Source organism: Cyclopterus lumpus, chromosome 22, assembly GCF_009769545.1.
Source record: "Cyclopterus lumpus isolate fCycLum1 chromosome 22, fCycLum1.pri, whole genome shotgun sequence".
Classification (NCBI taxonomy): Eukaryota; Metazoa; Chordata; class Actinopteri; order Perciformes; family Cyclopteridae; genus Cyclopterus; species Cyclopterus lumpus.
The window spans coordinates 1,465,374-1,487,078 of record NC_046987.1 but is presented as its reverse complement, the minus strand read 5'-3'; positions in this window follow the sequence as shown (position 1 = coordinate 1,487,078).

The following is a 21,705-nucleotide window of genomic DNA, read 5'->3' as shown; positions in this document are numbered from 1 at the left end:
TAATGTGTGCTCGCGTCCCTCTCTCTTTTAAGAGAAAACAGATTTTAAATGTTTTATTGTTTTTCAACCTGAAAACATGCTGAGGAGGTGACAGCGTTTGAAGTAGCCATGAGTGGTGCCCACGTGCAAATGATACTTTTGTTTCTGAGGTTTTTGAAAAGTTAAGTAACACCTAAAGGTTCCTGATGTGAAACTACATGAGCACTGAGCATCTTTTTTACTCTTTTTTCTTCTCACTTGTCAGTCTGTGAAAGACCTGAATACTGCATGTGTTTGTAGCAGTGACAATGTGCACCATTCACATCCACACACACACACACACACACACACACACACACACACACACGCACACACACACACACTCGGGTGGATGTGGACACCCATCATCCTCTGATGAACCCTGACTTCTCCTCCCCATCTCCACTCAGATTTCTACTGATGTTGCTTGCATCTAAAGCGGAGACATGGCTCTTTTTTTATAACTCATCCACTCCTCTTTATTGTGGCGTTTGTTGCTCGCTGCTTGTCATAAGAGCGTAAGAAAAGAGAAAATGGGGAAAGGATATCTTCCTTCATCTTTAATCCTGTCTTAAGGAATCAAGAAAGCACATCTGAGCTGAGATTCATCACTGGATTCAAAGAGATGTGTGGAAACAAAAGGAAGCTGTCGAAACCACGCCCTGTCATCTGGAGAAATCTCTGGATGAAGCCAGGTTGTTCATTAAGAAAGCAGGGCACTCAGGTTCAGTTTTTATCATCTGTCTTTATGAAAATCTATTATTATCCAGTCTACCGTTAGAGTTCTATCCACAATACTGTTTAGGTAGGTCTGTACAGCTGGAGAAAATACAGCATATTCTGCCAAAACGTGTGTCATCAACCTCTATTAACTCCCATCAGCAGAGTATTCTTCTTCTAATGAATGTGGAGAAAGAAATTGCCAAACGTAAAATATATATGAGTCGACATCCAAGTATTTTCAGAAGATACCATGTGAGCAGCATCTTACATAAAAAGTAAAGGGATTCTCTCCAGACTCACCGTTCTGTTATCTGGGGATGAATTTAAGTACATATCTTATCTTATCTTATCTCTTATCTTATATATATTTATATAGAGGGAGAGACACACATTCCTTCCCCCTCAGGACCAGCACACCACTGGAAGCTGGGTCTGAAGACTACAAGTTTGAAAAGTATTACTCTGAAACTGTCATAGCATGTTTCCAACCAGAATGCACCTTGGGAGTTGAAGTTAACTTCTCCCATGGCATTTGGTATCTCTTATGTCCACAGGCTTAATTCTAATGTCAAAGAACCCGGTATTTCCTCACGCAGGTGTTCATCTTTTGTACTGACTATTAAACCAGGAGAGACCTTGAAGTCAGTCGGCGAACATGCCGGAAAATAACTCCCACTTTGCAACTGCAGAGCAATAGAATAAGCAGGTTGAGGGGAAGTGGTCAGAAAAATGAACATCCCATATCGCATTACAGCTTATCTTTATATGTTCCCAAAGTAACAATATACCAATGCATTTGCATATCCCTTGAACAGCTGACCTTTGGGCGCTCCTGTACAAGCTTTTCACACTAAAGCAAAGATAAGCTGTGGATGTTAATCTGGATAATTTTTTGGTAAAGGTTTGCTCAGCCAGCAGCGAGTTTGAAGAGCAAATGTCATCCTGGAGGGAACAAGCTTCATCAGCCTTGGAGGAATCTACAGAGCGCTCTGCTAGTGTGTGTAGCGGGTCGCGTTGACACTTGAGCTGGTGCTGTCATGGTGTGTGTGAGTGTATGAAGTGACCCCTTCACAGAGGCTCACCAGGCTTTGTGGTTGGAGGCTACAATGGATTTTCTCTGCGGCCTCTGGGTTTACACTCTCTCTCTCTCTCTCTCTCTCTCTCTCTCTCTCTCTCTCTCTCTCTCTCTCTCACACACACACACACACACACACACACACGCACGCACACAGGCTGCACCATGTCACATGGTGCCACTTCCATCCAATCCTACACACCCATCCGCATTCTTCAAAACTTCTCTCAGGATCAATGCCTTGAACATGATGGAAGATATAGAGTGAAACAAAGAGCGAACAGCTACGCTAGCAGCGTTGCGATGTTGTGGGCTACTTTGATACGGCGGTGCTCTGAGCTTCATGTCAACATCGGTGTGCTAACAGGCTAACAAAGACAACGCTAAAACACTGATGCTACAATGTGTACTGTGGTGTTTATTGTAGTTGAGCAGGTTGGCATGATTAGCGTATTAGCAGTAAACATGGAGTTCCGCTGAGGCTGATGGGAATGTAAGAAGAAGATTTTTTAAACAGTACAGATATTATATGTTTACAGTGGTCTCCTGGGTAAAAGTCCTAGGTCATCCTTCCAACCCCAGATCCTCTTTCTGCAGACTGTTGCTCTTCTTAATAAGATCACAAGGATTACATAGGAATTGATTAGTTGGGTAAAGCCCATTGCTTTTAGCTACAGAGAACAGCCTCATGCATTACACACACTCATATAGAGACATAGATGTATATAGTTTTAGATATTAGTGGAGGGATGTAGTAGTAGTTCTACTACTACAATTTAACAATAAAACTATTGAAGTCGGCCAGCATACTCTATCATTAGGAAGAAAATCTTATTTTAAAGAGGTCAGATGGGACTAAGATGGTAAAGATAGTAACAACAAACATCATGTGTGTATCGGTGTGTGTGTCAAGGAAGGATACCGTACTGATTCACTGTCGTACGTGAGCCTGGCTGCAGTTAGAAAATGCTTATGTCTGAGTGTGTGACTCCATGCCCGAGCATGTACAGTACATATAGATAGCCCCCCACCCCCCCCCCCTCACACACACACACACAGTGTGTTTGCGGTGTGCAGAGGTATGCGGCTGGCTGCTGGCGGAGTGTCTGCGACTTCACAGGGATTCCAGTGAAAGGTTTTAATTAGCCGCTGACTCTGGTCTTGGCAGCCGGTGTGGAGATGCTTATTGAGGATAATAAATCTGCAGCAACGAGGGCAGGGCCACACCCCGGGGGCTCCGCAGACACCCGGCCGTCCCAGCCATCCACACCTCCCTACACCACAGACCGTGAGTGCCAGCTCTGACAGGGACACTGCACTTTCTCCAGCCTGCACACACACTCACATACTGCACATGCACATGTGCACATGGGACACATTAGAAGACCGGTTGCAAGCTGATTTTGAAATGGCATCACACTCACTCACAGCCGTCCTCTGATGTATCACTCACTCACTCACTCAGTCACAGTTAGCCTTTCTGTCCTCTAATGGTTCTTATGGCACCTTCAGATATAGCTGGGTCTGAAGGTGAAGCACTGAACCAGGATCAGCGCTGAAGCAGGACCCTTGTAAATGTATCAGCATGTGAATTTTCAACTTTAACTTTAACTGTGTATTGTGTCTTCTCAATACTTTCCATTCAATTTAATTCAATTCAGTTTATTTTGTACACCCCCAAATCACATACATGTCCCAGGACCTCACATCGGATCAGGAAAAAGTCCCAAGAAAATAGAAAAAACCCTTTCACGGAGAAAAAATGTAAGAACCCTTCAGGAGAGCAACAGAGGAGGATCCCTCTCCCCGGAAGGACAGAAGCAATAGATGTCATGTGTACAGAATGAACAGAGTTACAGAGTTACATAAACACATTACATGAATATGACAGAAAAGTATTAATAACGAGTCGTAGGCATGGACCACGATCGATATTTCCACAATCCATGAAACAGAAGGAGGAAGAGAGGAGAAGGGAGGGCCATGGCAGGGGGCAGGGCCACGGAGGCAGGAGGCCGGCCCACCAGGCAGGAGGCATCGAGAAAGAGGCTGGATAAATGAGGCCATACCTTTGAGGCAGGAGGCACCGAGAAGGAGGCAGGGCCATTGGGAAGGAGGCCAGGTCTAGGGCAGAGGCTGGATGCAGGAAGCAGGGGAGAGGAGGCAGGACATTGAATGCAATTGTACCGCCTATAAAATTTGCTACAAAAGCAAAATCTAGGATTTTTCAATGTGGTGTACAAGCTCTAAATGTAGCCATTGTAGAGATTTGTTAAAAGGCATCTTATCCTCACACAACAGTTCGTATGATATCCTACGAAAAGTTACTGCTCATTTTTTGTGCATTTCCCTACAAAAGCCTGCAACACGTGTCAATTTCCACTCGCCAATTTCCAAATAGGATCCTGCTCGCATTGGGATGTGATCAGCCAGAGCACATGCCGAGGTGTCCTGGCTTGCGCTGAGTTCGGATCCCAGTCAGGTGTGGACAGCATGTGGGCACAACGCAGACAATTTGTTAAAGGTAGCTCTCGATCATCTTCCACCCACAAGGGTTTGACTCCTGAGGAGAGCAACGGGAAGAGAGGAGCGACACAAACGTTTTCTGATTATCCTGCTTCAAAATAAAAAAATTTCAGATAACAAAATAAACTTTTATTGTAAAGAATTTATCAGAAATAAAATGTGTTTATCCACCTTGTTGCAGCAGCAGCAGCAATACATATATATATATATATATATATATATATATATATATATATATATATATATATATATATACAATCAGATGTATATAGCCCTTCTAATAATGTATTTTCCCACTCCTATACTTCAAGAGTATTACCACAAACTGTGGACACAGGATCAGACACTTCGTGGTCCCGTGCTGGTCCAATGGTTGGAAGGGCTTTGCCTCATGTCTGAACTCGCTGCACACGCCTCCTACAGCTATCCTAATGAACAGGCTCTTTCCATGAGTCACTCTGAGTCTGACCAAAAGCAAACACAGAATAGATGACGAGAATAAGCATTTGGGCAAAATACAGAGAGATCTATATATATTTACTTCTCACGTCCTCTAATATGCATCACTGGCCTTTATTGCTTCACATTCTCCATTAGTTAATTACTATAGTCGTAGAGAATCATAATTCATTGTTGAGTCTGACCCTCCGTGGTGGGCGGAGGTCATGACGTGTGATGATAATATTGGTATCCATGCAGGTGTCAGCAGCAATCCTCCAGTACCAGCAGGCAGACCGATTACATGCCCAGTGTGAAATGACTTTACTGTAATGGTTGATGATGCTTTATGAGCAGGGCTAGAGCGGCTAAATGTTTTTATTTTTATGTTGTATTTCTCATGGAAGCAGAATGGCGATGAAGATTCAGTGTGCATCACTCTGACAGCGTTTCAGGTGGTTTTGCTCCTACTGAGCAGACTGAGGCACAGAGCCATTAACATACTTATGAACTTTCACACTGTCTTAATTCTCAAATTAAACACCTGCCTCGTTCTGCCGCCGAGGTGTTTCTCTCTCTCTCTCTCTCTCTCTCTCTCTCTCTCTGAGTGTTTCCTAACTTTTTCCTCCCCTCTCCTCACTCTCTCTCTCTCTGAGTGTTTCCAAACATTTCTTCCCCTCCTCTCCCTCTCTCTCCCCCTTTCTCTCTCTCTCTGAGTGTTTCCAAACTTTTTCCTCCCCTCTCCTCTCTCTCTCTCTCTCTCTGAGTGTTTCCAAACATTTCTTCCCCTCCTCTCCCTCTCTCTCCCCCTTTCTCTCTCTCTCTCTCTCTCTCTCTCTCTCTCTCTCGGTGCATGCTGGGAGTTTGCGTGTGTGAGCGTGTGTGAGTGAGCGTTTTCTGAGTGAGCAGATCTTTTTTTCGAATTGTTTTTTTTTCCCCGTAGTTATGTACTTTATTTTCATTTGGTTTATTGGTTGGGTTTCACCGTAGTTTGGGTTGTTGGTTGTGTATTTTTGGGGTAGTTTGTGGTTTTTCTTTGGGTGTTTGTTTCCTCCTGCCGGTGTCTCGCCGGTCGGCGTCAGACGCCATGGTAAATGGAGACACGTTGTCCCACCTCACGAGGAAGCACGGCATTAAGATCGCGGCCGCTTTCTCGTGCAGCGTGGAGGACATCGGGATGGCTGTGGGGGCGAAGGTCGGGCACAGCAGCATTAAGTCGGCCGCGCGCATGAACGGCGCCGTGGTCATCTTCCTGGACCAGGTGGAGAAGGTGAACCGTGTGGTGGAGGCGGGCCTCACGGTGAACGATTTGTTTGTCCAGGTGTTTCCGTTAGTGCAACCGGCTACTAGAGTCCTTGTATCTAATGTCCCTCCGTTCATCACCGACGAGTTCCTCAGCAGAGAGCTCTCCAGACACGGGAAGGTGGTTTCCCCGATCAGGAAGATCTTGTCTGGGTGTAAAGATCAGTTGCTGAAGCACGTAGTGTCCCACCGTAGATACTTGTATATGATACTTAACAACCGGAACGAGGACCTCAACCTCCGCTTCAGGGTGAAAGTAGATGATTTTGACTACGAGATTTATGCGACATCGTCGGTGATGAAATGTTTTAGTTGCGGTGAGGAGGGGCACACCGCGAGAGCCTGTCCGAAGCGCGGTGACCCAGCTCCGCCTGGCCCGGTCGGGGCCGCGGCGGGCCCGACCGGCGCTCCGCGCCGGCCGTCTCCTGCCTGGGGTGCGGCTGCGGCGGCGATCGCGTCTCCGGCCGGGGGCGCGGCTGCGGCGGCGATCGCGTCTCCGGTCGGGGGCGCGGCTGCGGCGGCGCTCGCGTCTCCGGTCGGGGGTGCGGGTGCGGGTGCGGCTGCGGCGGCGCTCGCGTCTCCGGTCGGGGGCGCGGGTGCGGCTGCGGCGTCTGGGCGGCCTGTTCCGGCTCCGCGGCGCAGGGTGGATGCTGCTGTGCCTGAGCTGAGTGGTGTGAGTGAGGTGAGTGAGGGTGATGGTGGGAATAATGGTGGTGGTGAGGGTGATGGTTGTAATAATGGTGGTGGTAATAATGGTGGTGGTGAGGGTGATGGTTGTAATAATGGTGGTGGTGGTAATGATGGTGAGGGTGTCCAGAGCAGCAGGGGGGAGGCTTTGGTTAAGGTGGGAAATGGTGAGGATGGAGGAGAAGAAAAGGAAATGGGGGGTAATGGTGCTGGGGAGAAGCCCGTGGAGGTAGCACAGCAGGTTGGTGGGGAAGTAGAGGCGGAGGAGGTAAGTGTAGGTGGGTGGGCTGAGCAGGTGGAAGAAGCGGAGATGGAAGTTGGGGAGTTTAAAGTTGCCTCAAAAAGGAAGAAGCGGGCCCAGAAGGCAGGCAGTGGCACCAAGGCCAGCAAGGTGGGGGAAGCCAAGGAGACGGGTCGGGGGCAGAGGTCAGACAGCAGTGACGAGGAGGTGTCTGACAGCAGCAATGCTCCTGCGGTTTTAACTAGAAGTCAGCAACAAAAAATGTACACGGCAGAGAAAATTAGGATTTTTTTACAAAGGACAAAAGGCAGGAAAGGAGTCAACGTTGTTGACTTCTTTCCTAACCTAAATTTATTTTATACCTCAGCCAGACACCACATGAGCCGGAAGGAGGAGTCCGGCTTCACTGACCAGGAGGGTTTTAGATTAAGAAAAATTGCCACAAAAATAAAGGAAATGATGGATGAGGGTGATGCCGAAAGCTCCAATGTGTGTTTTAATTAATTTATTGTTTTTTGTTTGTGTTTTAAACATTTTTCTTTTAATGGATACTTTCAGAGTCGGAACTTTAAATGTTAATGGAGCCAGGGATGTTAGGAAGAGAACATCTATTTATGAATTTAAAAAGATGAAAGGTATTGATGTTCTCTTCCTACAAGAGACCCACAGCGACAGCACCAACGAGGCCGACTGGAGGAGGGAGTGGGCAGGGGAAGTCCTCCTGAGTCACCACACAAACCTCAGTGGAGGAGTGGGCTTCCTCTTCTCCAGGTCTTTTATCCCGGTCTCACTGGAGGTCAAACACATCATCGAGGGGAGGTTGTTTTTAGTTAAAGCACGGTTCGACCTTTTTACTGTTGTTTTTATCAATGTGTATGCTCCAGCAACCGGTGCAGAGAGGAAGCTGTTTTTACAAAAAGTTAATGATGTTTTAAATGGCTGTGCCTCGGAGGATTTTTTATTCTTGGGGGGGGATTTTAACTGTACGGAAGATGATTTAAAGGACCGTAACCACACAGAGCCACATCCAGCTTCACAGCAGGTTCTGAGGAGGCTGGTCCATTCTCATGGCCTGGTGGATGTGTGGAGAAGGATGCATGCCGACTGCCGACAGTACACATGGTCCCACTTTAGGGAGGGGAGGATCTCCTCAGCCAGGTTAGACCGTATTTATGTTTTTAAGCACCATTTTAATATTTTTAAAATGTGCAGTATTGTTCCTGCCGGTTTTACTGATCATTCTTTGCTTTTATGTTATGTTTTTATTAGAAACATTTTACCCAAGAGCGCGTATTGGCATTTTAATTCAACTTTAACTTTTGATAAAAAATTTAGAGAGGTTCTTATTTATTTCTGGGATGTTTTTAGGCTGAGGAAGAGTGATTTTAGTAGTCTTAGGCAGTGGTGGGACCGTGGTAAGATTGAGATTAGGCTTCTTTGTCAGCAGCATACTTTCAACGTCACCCGAGACATCACCAGATCTATGAAGGACCTGGAGACTGATATAGTGGACCTAGAGAGTTTAAGTGAGTCCACAGGAGATCGAGGACATATTGAAGTCCTCAAAGGAAAAAAGGTGGCTTTGGCCGACTTGTTAGACGTTAAAGTTCAGGGTGCACTGGTCAGGTCCCGATTCCAGACCATCGCGGAGATGGACACTCCCTCTAGCTTCTTCTTTGGCCTGGAGGGGAAGAGTGGGCAGAGGAGGGTAATCCACTCACTGTTAGGAGACGCAGGGCAGCCAGTTGTGGAACCAAGCCAGATCAGGAGGCGAGCGGTGGACTTTTACTCCTCCCTGTATACCAGTGAGTACAGGGAGGAGAAGTCTTTAATGCAGAGGTTCTGTGGGGAGCTGCCTCAGGTCTCTGAGGAGACCAATGAGGAGCTCAGCAGGCCCATAAGCCTGCAGGAGCTGAAGGCTGCCTTGCAGGGCATGCAGGGACGGCGTGCTCCCGGCCTTGATGGCCTCCCTGCCGAGTTTTATAAAGCATACTGGGAGATACTTGCTGGGGACATACTAGATGTTTTTAATGAGAGTCTGGCCTCTGGTTCCATGCCGATGTCCTGCCGGAGAGCAGTGATAACACTCCTGCCAAAAAAAAGGAAACCTGCAGGACATCGGAAACTGGCGTCCTGTGTCTCTGCTGTGTGTGGATTACAAGCTTCTGTCCAAAGTCTTCGCCTCCAGGCTGAGGGAAGCTATGGAGCAGGTCATCCATCGGGACCAGACCTATTGTGTACCCGGCAGGTCCATGGTAGACAATGTCTACCTCATTCGGGATGTTTTGGAGGTCTCCAGCTCGTTGGGTATTAACACTGGTCTGATTTCTCTAGATCAGGAAAAGGCTTTTGACCGCGTTGAACACAGCTTCCTCTGGAAAGTCCTGGGGAAGTTTGGGTTCAGCGCTGGCTTCATAGCTAAGATCAAGGTGTTGTACAATGAGGTTGAGAGTGTGCTGAAGATAAACGGCAGTCTGTGTGCTCCTTTTAGAGTGGGTAGAGGGGTCCGGCAGGGTTGTGCTCTGTCCGGGATGCTCTATGCACTCTCCCTGGAGCCCCTCCTTATCAAGATACGCTCTAGCCTGCAAGGACTGGTTTTACCTGGTTTTAATGAGAAAATGATTTTATCGGCTTATGCCGACGATATTGTTGTTTTTATTAAGGACCAGAGGGATGCAGACCTTTTAACTAACATTGTAGAGGGTTTTAGCAGGACATCGGCAGCGAGGGTGAACTGGAAGAAAAGTGAGGCCCTCGCTGTCGGTGAATGGTGTGGCGGCCTCCCAGTCCTTCCCCAGAAACTAGTGTGGAGGAAGGACGGTTTTAAATATCTTGGGATATATCTTGGACAAGAAAATGTGGTCCAAAAGAATTGGGAGGGCGTCACAGAAAAGATCGAGGGAAAACTTTCCAAGTGGAAGTGGCTGCTCCCTCAGATGTCTTTTAAAGGTAGAGCACTGGTTTTAAATAATCTTATCGCATCCCAGCTGTGGCACCGCCTAACATGCCTAGACCCTCCCTCGGGCTTTCTAGCCAACATACAAAAAAAAATGGTGGATTTTTTTTGGGAGGGTCTACACTGGGTGCCACAAGGGGTGCTGTTTTTAGCCAGAGAGGAGGGGGGACAGGGCCTGGTCCACCTGGCCAGCCGGACAGCCACTTTTAGAATTCAGTTTGTTAAAAAATACCTGACTAGTCCGGAGGTTTTAGTGTGGCGAGATGTGGCCAGCTGCATCCTCAGACGTGCTAACAACCTGGGGCTGGATACTGCTCTGTTTTTAATGGATTCTAGCATTTTAAAGTTAAGTGGGCTGCCTCCGTTTTATCAGGGTGTTTTTAAGTCGTGGGCCCTTTTTACTCGTGAAAGATGCCCACAGTCTAACTCTCTGTACTGGTTGCTGAGAGAACCATTGATTCACAGGGCCAAGCTGGACATCAGCAGCAGCGTCACCCCTGGACTGACGGGGGCGCTGCTGAGGTCGCGGACCCTGTGCCTGCAGCAGCTAGTGGATGCAGTGGGGCCGACGCTGAGCGACCCCCCGGCCCTGGGCGCTCTGCTGGGTCTGCATTCCGTCCGGGTGGCGAGGAGGCTCCTGGAGCTGTGGGGACAGAGGCTGACCGGGAAGGAGAGGAGCCTCCTCATGGACTACAGCCGAGGACAAGTCGAGCCGGACCCTGCAGACCCTTTCCCCGAGATCTCCCTGAGCCCGGTGCTGGGGGAACTCACCGGCCCCCTGCTTGCGACGACGTGTCCAGAAGCAATGACATTACACAAAGCGGACAAAAAGACAGTGTATTTTAATTGTGTCAAGAGCACCAACAGGTCCGGACTGTGCAACAGGCCTCCCACTGTGTGGTCAGAGAGACTTGGACATTGCGGACCTGGCCCACAGTGGAGGATTTTATATAAACCTCCCCTCAAGAAACGAACGGCCGACCTCCAGTGGAGGATTTTACACGGTGCTGTCGCCTGCAATGCTTTTATCTCCGTTATTAATCCCGCTGTCCTGAGCCGGTGCCCCTTCTGTGACCTTCGAGAGACTATCTACCATGTTTTTACTGAGTGCAAGAGACTTTCAGGTTTCTTCACTCTTTTAACATTGGTTTTTAGTCTTTTTAATGTGGTTTTTACTGAGAAGGTTTTTATCATGGGAGCTGCCTACAAAAAGCAGAAAAGGAAAAGTGGCAGCTCCTCAACTACCTTTCTGGGGAAGCCAAAATGGCCATTTATTTAACAAGGAAAAAGCGAGTGGAGAACAGGGAGGGGCAGGAGGCCGGGGCAGTGTGGCTCTGCAACATCAGAGCCAGACTCTGGCTGGAGTTCCGGTTTTATAAACACATTGGGGACTTGGATGCTTTTAAACGACGTTGGTGTTTTAAAAACCTTGTTTGTTCTGTTGTGGAAGAGGAGCTGGTGTTTGCGGAGTTTTTTATCAGATGATTTATTTATTTTTTAACAAAACCTGTGATTTTTTGAAAAAAGAAAAAAACACACAAATGTAAAATTATGAATGTGTGAATAAAGGTTTTTTCAAAAATCAAAATCTCTCTCTCTCTGAGTGTTTCCAAACATTTCTTCCCCTCCTCTCCCTCTCTCTCCCCCTCTCTCTCTCTCTCTGAGTGTTTCCTAACTTTTTCCTCCCCTCTCCTCACTCTCTCTCTCTCTCTGAGTGTTTCCTAACTTTTTCCTCCCCTCCTCTCCCTCTCTCTCCCCCTCTCTCTCTCTCTTTCTGAGTGTTTCCAAACATTTTCCTCCCCTCCTCTCCCTCTCTCTCTCCCTATCTCTCTCTCTCTGAATGTTTCTGAACGTGTCCCCCCCCCCTCCTCTCCCGCTCTCTCTCTCCCTGTCTCTCCATAGCCCTCTCTCCCTTTTCCCTCTCCCTCTCTATCTTCTCTCTCCCTCTCCCTCTGCCTTTTCTCTCCCCCTTTTCCCTCTCCCTTCTCTTTGTCCTCCCTAACACTAGGGAACACATCTTATATATTTAGCATGGTTTACTTATCTGGTGGTGTTTTCGTTTCATAAATGTTTTAAAAGACATTAGGTATTACAGAATTGTGTTGTTGTTAATGAACAATATATGAATCTCTTTTCAAATTGTGATTTTAATTGTTATTGTCCCTAAAGCCCAGCATGATGTTAACGTTGCTTATTTTGACTGAAACAAAATAGGTAACTCCAGTATTATATGGGAGATAAGAATGTAAAGATATTTTTAGTGAACAGAATACATTTAACTGTTATGGAAATAGATGATAGCATAGTGGAGACCAGCAGAGGGGTCTTGAGATGAATTTATGAAGATGAATTGTATGTATATGCGTGTGCTGGTGTATGTGGGGTGTGTTTATAGTGATATGTGTGTGTAAACATGTGTGTGAGAGGGTTTGGAATAGATAATGTAAGTCATGGAAAATAATAAATATATAGATATTGTTAGAGAACAAAAAAGAAAAATGATTTAGAAATAATTGTCGATTGAGACATTTTTTGTAATTAGTAGTTTTGTCCATAAAATATCAGAATTGAATTAAGATGGCCATTAAAGTTTCCCAGATATTCCAATTGCTTGTTTTGTCTGACCTGAAAAAAAAATCTGAAAATGTTTCTTCTTTTATTTTATCAAAACAATTTTTAAATTGTTGTTTTCTGTTGATTTATCAACTACATATTTCTGCTTTAATTGTGAATGACTACCATCCAGTATACTAGTGAGCTCCACCATGCTCCAGGACAAAGTACATATCTCATTGAGGTTGAAAAGGCTAAATTAAAATATTCATTAACTAATGATATAAAACAGACACAATTATTGTGCACATGAAGGGTATTCATAGTGATCAAGTAAGGCATTCTTTGTTTCAGCACTAATTATATGACAACAGGGTTCTCAAGCTCATGAAATTATTTTCCGAATATAAAGAAAACACACATCTTCTTCGACCTAGTTATATTAATTATATATATAATAGTTGGGCAACTTTTTCCTGTGTGGTTCTGACTTTGTTGCATGACTGTGAGGAATAAGAAAAGCTGATTGGCACATTTTTATAACATTTCATCAATAGCACTAAAGTTGTCTCATGCTCTAAGCTGGGCCAATTTCATTGTACATGGACTGTCGAGAATGTCACACTTCTTTCAGTTCACTGTCGAGAATGTCACATTTCTCTGCAGCGCTACCTCAAACATTTACACCTGCATACAATGTGTGTCCTATATCTCCATGCATTGGAAAATAAAATATGACCACTATTAGCTGACACTAAAGAAAAAGAACAAGTTGCCTCGTTTCATTTTTCTGTTGGAAGTATTTGTAAATGTTCCATCAGCCCATTGATGTCATTCAGCCCCTCACTCTCCTTGTTCTCCACCAAGCCTGAACACATCATCCACTCCTCTGCCCTATGGAGGCCACTCTTCATAATCATGTGCTATGCTAATGCTGAATTTGTTTTTTTCTCCGCGGTGTAAATTGATTCCAATTAGTGCATTAGATCCTTGCTAATTAATGAAAAAGTCCTTCATGTCATGAGATAACACTGACACACTTTACTGGACTCAGGGCTGCTACATATACTGCATGTTTCTCTGTGCTTCCCAAGCCAGCTTCAGACCTTTGCTAAATATAGTCTTCAGTATATGGAATTCAGCAGAGAGTTGCATTGTTCCATGATAGTTGAAATGATGTAGCTAACATTCTGATAATATTCATACTATTGGTGAGGAGGGAGGGGCTAAGGGGTTGCATTAGGCTCCTAATTAGTCATAGGTGTGTTTGGGTCGCATCATAATCTAAACCAATCAGAGTGTCATCTCTCGTTCCACCACCCTGATGCCTCAATCCACCACCCGATGCCTCCATCCACCACCCGAAGCCTCTATCTACCACCCGATGCCTCTATCTACCTCCGAAGCCTCTATCCACCACCCGATGCCTCTATCTACTATACGATGCCTCCATCCACCACCCAATGCATCTATCCACCACCCAATGCCTGTATCCACCACCCAAAACCTCTATCCACCACCCGATGCCTCTATCTACCATACGATGCCTCCATCCACCACCCGATGCCTCCATCCACCACCCGAAGCCTCTATCTACCACCCGATGCCTCTATCTACCAACCGAAGCATCTATCCACCACCCGATGCCTCTATCTACCATACGATGCCTCCATCCACCACCCAATGCCTCTATCCACCACCCAATGCCTGTATCCACCACCCAAAACCTCTATCCACCACCCGATGCCTCTATCTACCATACGATGCCTCCATCCACCACCCGATGCCTCTATCCACCACCCAATGCCTCTATCCACCACCCAAAACCTCTATCCACCACCCGATGCCTCTATCTACCATATGATGCCTCCATCCACCACCCGATGCCTCTATCCACTACCCGATGCCTCCATCCACCACCCGATGCCTCGATCCGCCACCCTGACCACCCAATTTCCAGTTGTTTCATATATACAGTCTTTTCTAAACAAATGTCCATCTCCACAGGAAATTCAATTCAATTCAGTTTATTTTATTTAGCCCAATATCACAAATTACAAATTTGCCTAAGAGGGCTTTACAATCTGTGGACATACGACACCCTTGTCCCAGGACCTCACATCGGATCAGAATGAACAGCATTACAGAGTTACATAAACACATTACATGAATATGACAATGTATGAATGGACCTCCATGAAACAGAAGGAGGTAGAGAGGAGGGGGGGCAGTGCGATCAGCAGGGCCAAGTCAGGAGGCCGGCTCACCAGGCAGGAGGCATCAGACACCGCCAGGTCCAATGGACCCTATGAGACCTGAAGTCACAAAGACTCCCGGAAGGAAGTAGAGTAAGTAAGGTGCAATGGAGAAATGTAAATGTATCCATAAGTAGAGAGAGAAGAGGAGATAGGAGCTCAGTGTATCCTAAAACATCCCCCAGCAGCCTATAAGCCTATAGCAGCATATCAAGGGGCTGGACCAGGGCAAACCTGATTCAGCCCTAACTATAAGGGCTATTAAAGAGGAAAGTCTTAAGTCTATTCTTAAATAAGGTGACTGTGTCTGCCTCCCGGACTGAAAGTGGAAGCTGGTTCCATAAAAGAGGAACTTGATAACTGAAGGCTCTGGCTCCCATCCTACTTTTTTGGACTCTAGGAACCACAAGTAGCCCCACATTTAGTGAGCGCAGCTCTCTAGTGGGACAATATGGTACTACAAGCTCCTTAAGATATGATGGTGCATCACCAATCAAGGCTTTGTAGGTGAGGAGAATTTTAAATGTGATTCTTGATTTTACAGGGAGCCAGTGCAGAGCAGCTAATACAGGAGTAATGTGATCTCTTTTCTTAGTTGTTGTGAGTACACGAGCTGCAGCATTCTGGATCAACTGGAGGGAAACAACTTAGGTTAGGCAAACACAACTACTTAACTGAGGAAAAGATTGCTGTTTGTGATTAATATCTACGAACGTGCCGTTACTGAAGTCCTTATAACACATGAAACATAAATCAACTTTGACTTTGAGCTGAGTGTCACTGCATGACAACACACATGGGTCAAGTATATGCTTGTAGAATCCCTCTTGCTCACAGATACACATGCTGGCACTTTTAATGCCATACATGTTCAAACGCCTCTATCTGCCATCTTCTCCATCCTCACATTTCTCCTCTCCAGCATTTCACTCACGGTCCATCATTCACAAAATGACTCCCCCGACTCAGACTCAGACTCCATAAAACCGGAGACACCCTGCTGTACAATATACATGTGTATGTTTCCTGATGGTAAACTACAGTGCATTTTGTTATCACCTTAAATCAGTTCAACAGAGCCTCTTTAAAAAGGGTGATATGTCTGTTAGAGAATACAAAATAACCGCCAAGAGGAGTGACAGATTTGGTCCGTATGTGAAAGCCCCACCTAGGACGCCTGGCAGGCAGTAATGCTGTGAGCGAAGGAAAACCTCATAAAAGGAGTGGCGTGCAAGGGAGATGGAGTCGGTCGCCTGCGGGGGACTAATGGCAGCCGAGAGGCAGCAAAGCCTGAAATAAGGAGATACTAAAATGTATGAAAAGAATCAGCCATCCAGCCTGATTACCACTCTCACAGAGGAGGAGGTGAGAGACTGTGTGTGTGACAGCAAAAGAGGTTTTAAAGGAGAGGTGAGACGTATTTTGGCAATGCATCAAAAGCATCAGATAGTTTCCCTCCCCTGCTTTCAGTAGAACAAGGTGAAGCAACAACTTCACCTCGAAGCTAATACCTTTTTTTAAAGAAAAAGTTAAAGATTTGGAGAAATGTGCTTGTTTCTGTATATTCCATGCACATTCGTGGAATGGAACTTGTGTGTGAATGAGTCAGTTAATTGTGCTAATGAGTTATTAAAGATGAGGATTTCTGCCATCTCGCTGTATTGAAGAAGACTTGAAACTAGGCATGTGTACAATATTTACCTATAGGTTAAAAATCAAGTGAGAAAAACATTTTTCTCAAATACTTTGGATTTGGGGTTTCTTGAGTCTGATTTGGAAGTTCAAGTCACTTCCACATTGGCTTCTGAACTCTATGTTGGATCCATTGTGTGCCACGTGTGGTTGATAATACTATACATCACAAGTTCTGCAAATACAATGAATAATACACGCTTCTTTCTTATTTCAATGCTGCAAATTCAGTCCTGGCACCACACACAAAAACGTGTGCGTGGAAAATAATTCTGTTTTCGGAGCTTTGACCACTCAAAATGTCCTTTAATTACAAGTCTCACACACTCGCCTTGAGAAATCACGTTGGTAAAGTACCAGCATATGGCGTTGTTGGCCTGCTCAAAGAGAACCCCAGTCTTAGGCCATTTTAGTGGACCAAACCCAAGTTAAATAACAGCTGCGGAACACGTTGCGTATCAAAGAGAAGACCGACTTGAGTCCAGAAAAAGTGTGAAAATGTAAACATGGTATATATTATACAAAGTGACCATGCAGACCTGTGAGCAGCAGCGAGTTTAATGACAGCACTTCAACATGATCTGACCCGCTCATTTGAACAGCCATTACGAGCTGTTTGGCTAATCAGTCGATTAGTCCCGAACTATAACACTCTGTTTATCAAGTGGCCGGGGCTCCCAGCTCACCTCACGCTCTGCTTCCATCTGATCCTGGCGCGGGGATCCGCTGTTTGGCAAGCGAGGGCCTATAAATAAAGAGAGGCCTGCACAAAAGAATGTGTTAATTACTAATTAGAGAGAGAGAGGGACCAACTGAGTGTTTGCTGGAAAGCCACACTGCATTCATGTGTGTGTGTGTGTGTGTGTGTGTGTGTGTGTGTAGGTGGGTGGGTGTGCGTTCACTGCTCGTTCTATTCTGAGCCATACACTGATGCTGCCACCAGGACCAAACACGTCAGATCAGATGGAGGAGTCCAGGGGAACCATAATGTAACGCTGCTAATCCATCTGAGGACGTCCTGATATATCTGGCTTCCAAAGCTCACTTCATGGCCTGTTCTGGACCTCCCAGTCTACAACCATGTACACACACACATACACAATACTCTTGTACTGCAGATATATCCAAGCTCTGCCAGGAATATGGCCAGGGTGTGTTGTCTTATCTTATCGTAGCACAGTGTAGTAGACAGATGGACAGATTCAGTCTCCTACCAACAGTGGCCGTGGGTTTCTTTTAATCATGAGCATTATTGGGGCAGAGCCTTAATTGAATAGTTTGAAAAGTGTTAAGTTACCCTAAACATAAAACCAGCAGCAGTTATAGTTATTACAACTTTTGGACAGCTTCCCAGCTATGGGTACGGAGCCAGAAGTGGAAATCCAAAGCTTAGGGACATAAACATGACTTTTTCCTCTTTTTGTCAAGAATCCCACACGTTCACCTTCAATTCACCTCAACCAACTTTTCACACAAGCACTGAAAAATACTGAAACTCTTCCAATAAATAAGCATTGCCACCCAGTTAACGCGGAGGATATTAGTGTCATATAAAAGTGGGTCCTCTCTTGCTCACTACCCAACCTGCCATTATAACTGTGCCATGAAAATATTGCCACAGCCGGTCCTCTCCTTCCCCTTCCCTTCATCTAAAAAGAATGTTTTCATTATATGAAATAATAATGCCCTGTTTGCAGCCTGCTGCCGCGGCTCCATAATGGGGACGCAGGAGTGAAAGAAAAGTGGGCGAATTAAACTTTAAGGAGACGGCAGCAGGAAATTTAGCGGCGTCTATTAAAACTAGTGTGGGGGGCGCGGGGGGAGTAAAGAGGAAGAGAAAAAAGACAGAGGTTTGAAATAATAGGTTTACGGGGTTCCTTCCCCCACTTTGCACTCTCCTGGTTGGCTGACTGGGTGCCAGTTTGGCGAGGCCTCGTCATTAAAGATGGCATATGCAGCCGACGGGTCCCTCAGAGTAATGTGAACTTCTGCAGCCTGTCTCCCCAGACTCACCTCCCCTACACCCCCGCCCGCCTTCCACCCACTGATGTTAAAAGAAATCTTTATTGTCAGTCACATATTCTATTCACTTTGTTCAACTGCACTGACAACCCTGAGCTGTGTGTGTGAGAAAGAGTGTGTACAGGTGAGTGTATGCCATCCATGTGTGTGTGTGTGTGTGTGTGTGTGTGTTTCACAAGCACGAAACAAGGTGTGAGGATGCAGTGGTTTTTTATGTTGTGTGTGTACTGTATATGTTTGTGCCCACTGCTGTAAAGTAGCCCCCCCCACCCCGTTCATCTCCCTCCTCTTCTAGATGTCGGCATCCCTGAGTTTCTAAATGCTCCCTCATTAGCTGAAATCTGTTTGAAACCTCCAAGTGAGAGGCTGGTAACGAAGTGGTGCCGGCTCCATCCCTCTATCTCCCAACGTCTGACAGGTGGGGAGAGCGAGGGGTGGGGTTGGGGTTGGGTAGGCTGTTTGATTTGAGGATGAGGGGGTGACTGAGGGGAGGAGGAGACGGAGGAAGCGAGGGAGGAAAGGATGTGGGAGGTGGACCAATCGGTGATGTGGAGTGGTGGGTAGTGTGTGTGTGTGGGGGGTGGGGGGTCGCCAGCTTTGCGGAGTCTCTCCACCCTGGAAAGCCTTCATGTGTCTTGCTGCTCCTCTGTGACTGCGGCACCTCGATGGGAGAAGGATGACAAGTCCCAGTAAATAATTGATCTGGCTCAGCAACTGAGTTTGCCCCGCTTCATTATACCTGATTGGCTCCTTAATGGGGTGAATCATTTGAAGGCGCTGGGCCAGTTGGAGAGGTGGCCTCCTGAAGAAGATCTTTCCCAATGTAATGGGGAGAAAAAGACCAAAGTCCAGACTCTCTTTCTTTGAAATAAGCGGCGGTGGTGTGGCGGCCGTCTGAGCTTTTAATGATGGGGTCTTCTGCAATGTGCTGGTGACAGTTTAACCAAGCAATAGAGCACAGATAGTGCACGGATACTCGTCAATTTATTAACTGCGCCCGCTATGTAAATCATTTCTGTGAGCGGTGTTGCACCACTGTCAACAGTTTAAGGAAATTTCCTCCAGAATAAATTTGCTTTGAAGAATATCTTCATGCGTTGATATTAAACTACTTTGCGCTTAAAATGTTGTGTGAATGCCTTTGAAAGGCAAGTGTCAACAAAATAGCAGCAAAATAATTGCTCTAAGTGCGGGAAATCTAAACTCATCGAGGAGTTGTGATTGGCAGCCCGTCAGTTAGAAAACTTCCCAGTAATTGCTTTACTCCAGGTGAGGCAGTGGGATCTGCTCCTTGTTTATGGAGCTGGAAGTATGGAAATCCTCCAGGTGACGAGCTAGAAATGCCTGGCATACAATCTGTCGGCTGTCTCGTGACCCCCGACGCCGGGGCTGATAAGAGGAGGTCACGTGAGCCGAGAAGCTACCTGGGAGTGATAGAGGGAGATTTTAGACTGAGCATCGCGCAAGCAGATGGAAACTTTTGCATCTTTTCCTTATCTGCAGCTGTTTTTTTTCTCCAGAGGGAGAGATAAGAGTTCATGCTTAGAAGGACTGATTATCTCCTAAAATAAACAAATATGGACAGCCACGTCTATCAAACCATGACAAAACCTCTACCTCCACCACACCTGTATATATATATATATATATATATATATATATATATATATATAGAAAGATAGATATCACTGCACTAACTCTGGATAAAAAGGGAGGAAGTGCATGTTTGGATTAGTTAGGCACCTCCATAGAACTTTAAATTGAATTCCCCCTTTGAAATACACATTGCGCTGTAATCAGACATGTCAAATTGCAAAGTGAGTCAGCTCATCTTGTTTCATTTAAAAACTATTTGAAAATGAATTAGACCATAGGGTCATAGTCATCGTAATTCCAACAAAAGCAGGTGATTCTCATTTGCTTTGGGTTAATGTACCCAAGGGAATACAATTATTGAATGATTAAATTCATATCAATGAGGGATATAGTGTCCACCTTTCTAAGTGGAGGACAACAAACACAGTGCAAAATCAAGAACAACAAGCAAATCTCTGTCCAATTAGGGAATAGAACATGAAGTATTTGTTTCTATTTTGTGGTTGTTATAGTGTGTTTATCTCTGTAATAAGCTGAGAGAGTTAAACGAACAAGGTGAACAATAATGCATGTCTCCAAGAAGCAGGCTGATTTCTAATTAACCTAATGACCAGACTATGATATGATCTGTTTGCTCAGGTAGCACAATGGATAAACAGTAAGACTGCATTAGCTCATGAAACACTGTAAGTCTGTGACAGTGTATATCTCAGTTAGAGGAAATGGAGGGTGCCTATCTGCTCGTGAAATAACCAAGCGTACCTCTCTTGTCTGGCTCTTGTCAAGGCTGCTGGCAGCTCGACTCGCTTCCAGCCCGAGTTCACGGTTAGAGAAATGTGAGCCTCCATTTCTTCCCCTTCTGTGCTGACCTTTCGCTGGGCCGGCAGGCTCATTTTTTGCTTCAATGGCCAGCAGTCGGAATGTGTCACTTAATTCAACCTGGAATGGATACAGGTATGCATGACTCTACCGAATGAATTGAACCCTCCTCCGGTTGATCTAAGGAGCATATGGGAGTTTATTTAATTTCACCGACAGCCTCAGACATTGAGGGGGACATGATGCAGTTTGCTGAGAGAACATGGTGCTGCATCACAGACTTTATGCTGTATGGAGGTGTAATCCACAGTCATTTCTGAATTCTATGTACAACCAACTCTGACGGGGCCAGCTGGGTCTAAAAAAACAACATAGCTGAAAAGTTAAAAACTTTTCATCAACAAATATAACAACAGCTTGCAGATGGTCATGTTATGCTGAGCGGTACCAACGTTTCTTTTAGTGTGTTGAAATCTTCATATGTCACATCTACTGGTAAAAATATTGTCCTACAAACTCCACATAGTTGAGGTGATTTAGTTTTATATAACACATTATGGTTACCTGTTTGCCCAAAGGTTTGTGAGACTTCTTGTCCACGTCGAAGGTTTGTGAGACTTCTTGTCCACGTCAAAGGTTTGTGAGACTTCTTGTCCACGTCAAAGGTTTGTGAGACTTCTGGTCCACGTCAAAGGTTTGTGAGACTTCTGGTCCACGTCGAAGGTTTGTGAGACTTCTTGTCCACGTCAAAGATGTGTGAGACTTCTTGTCCACGTCGAAGGTTTGTGAGACTTCTTGTCCA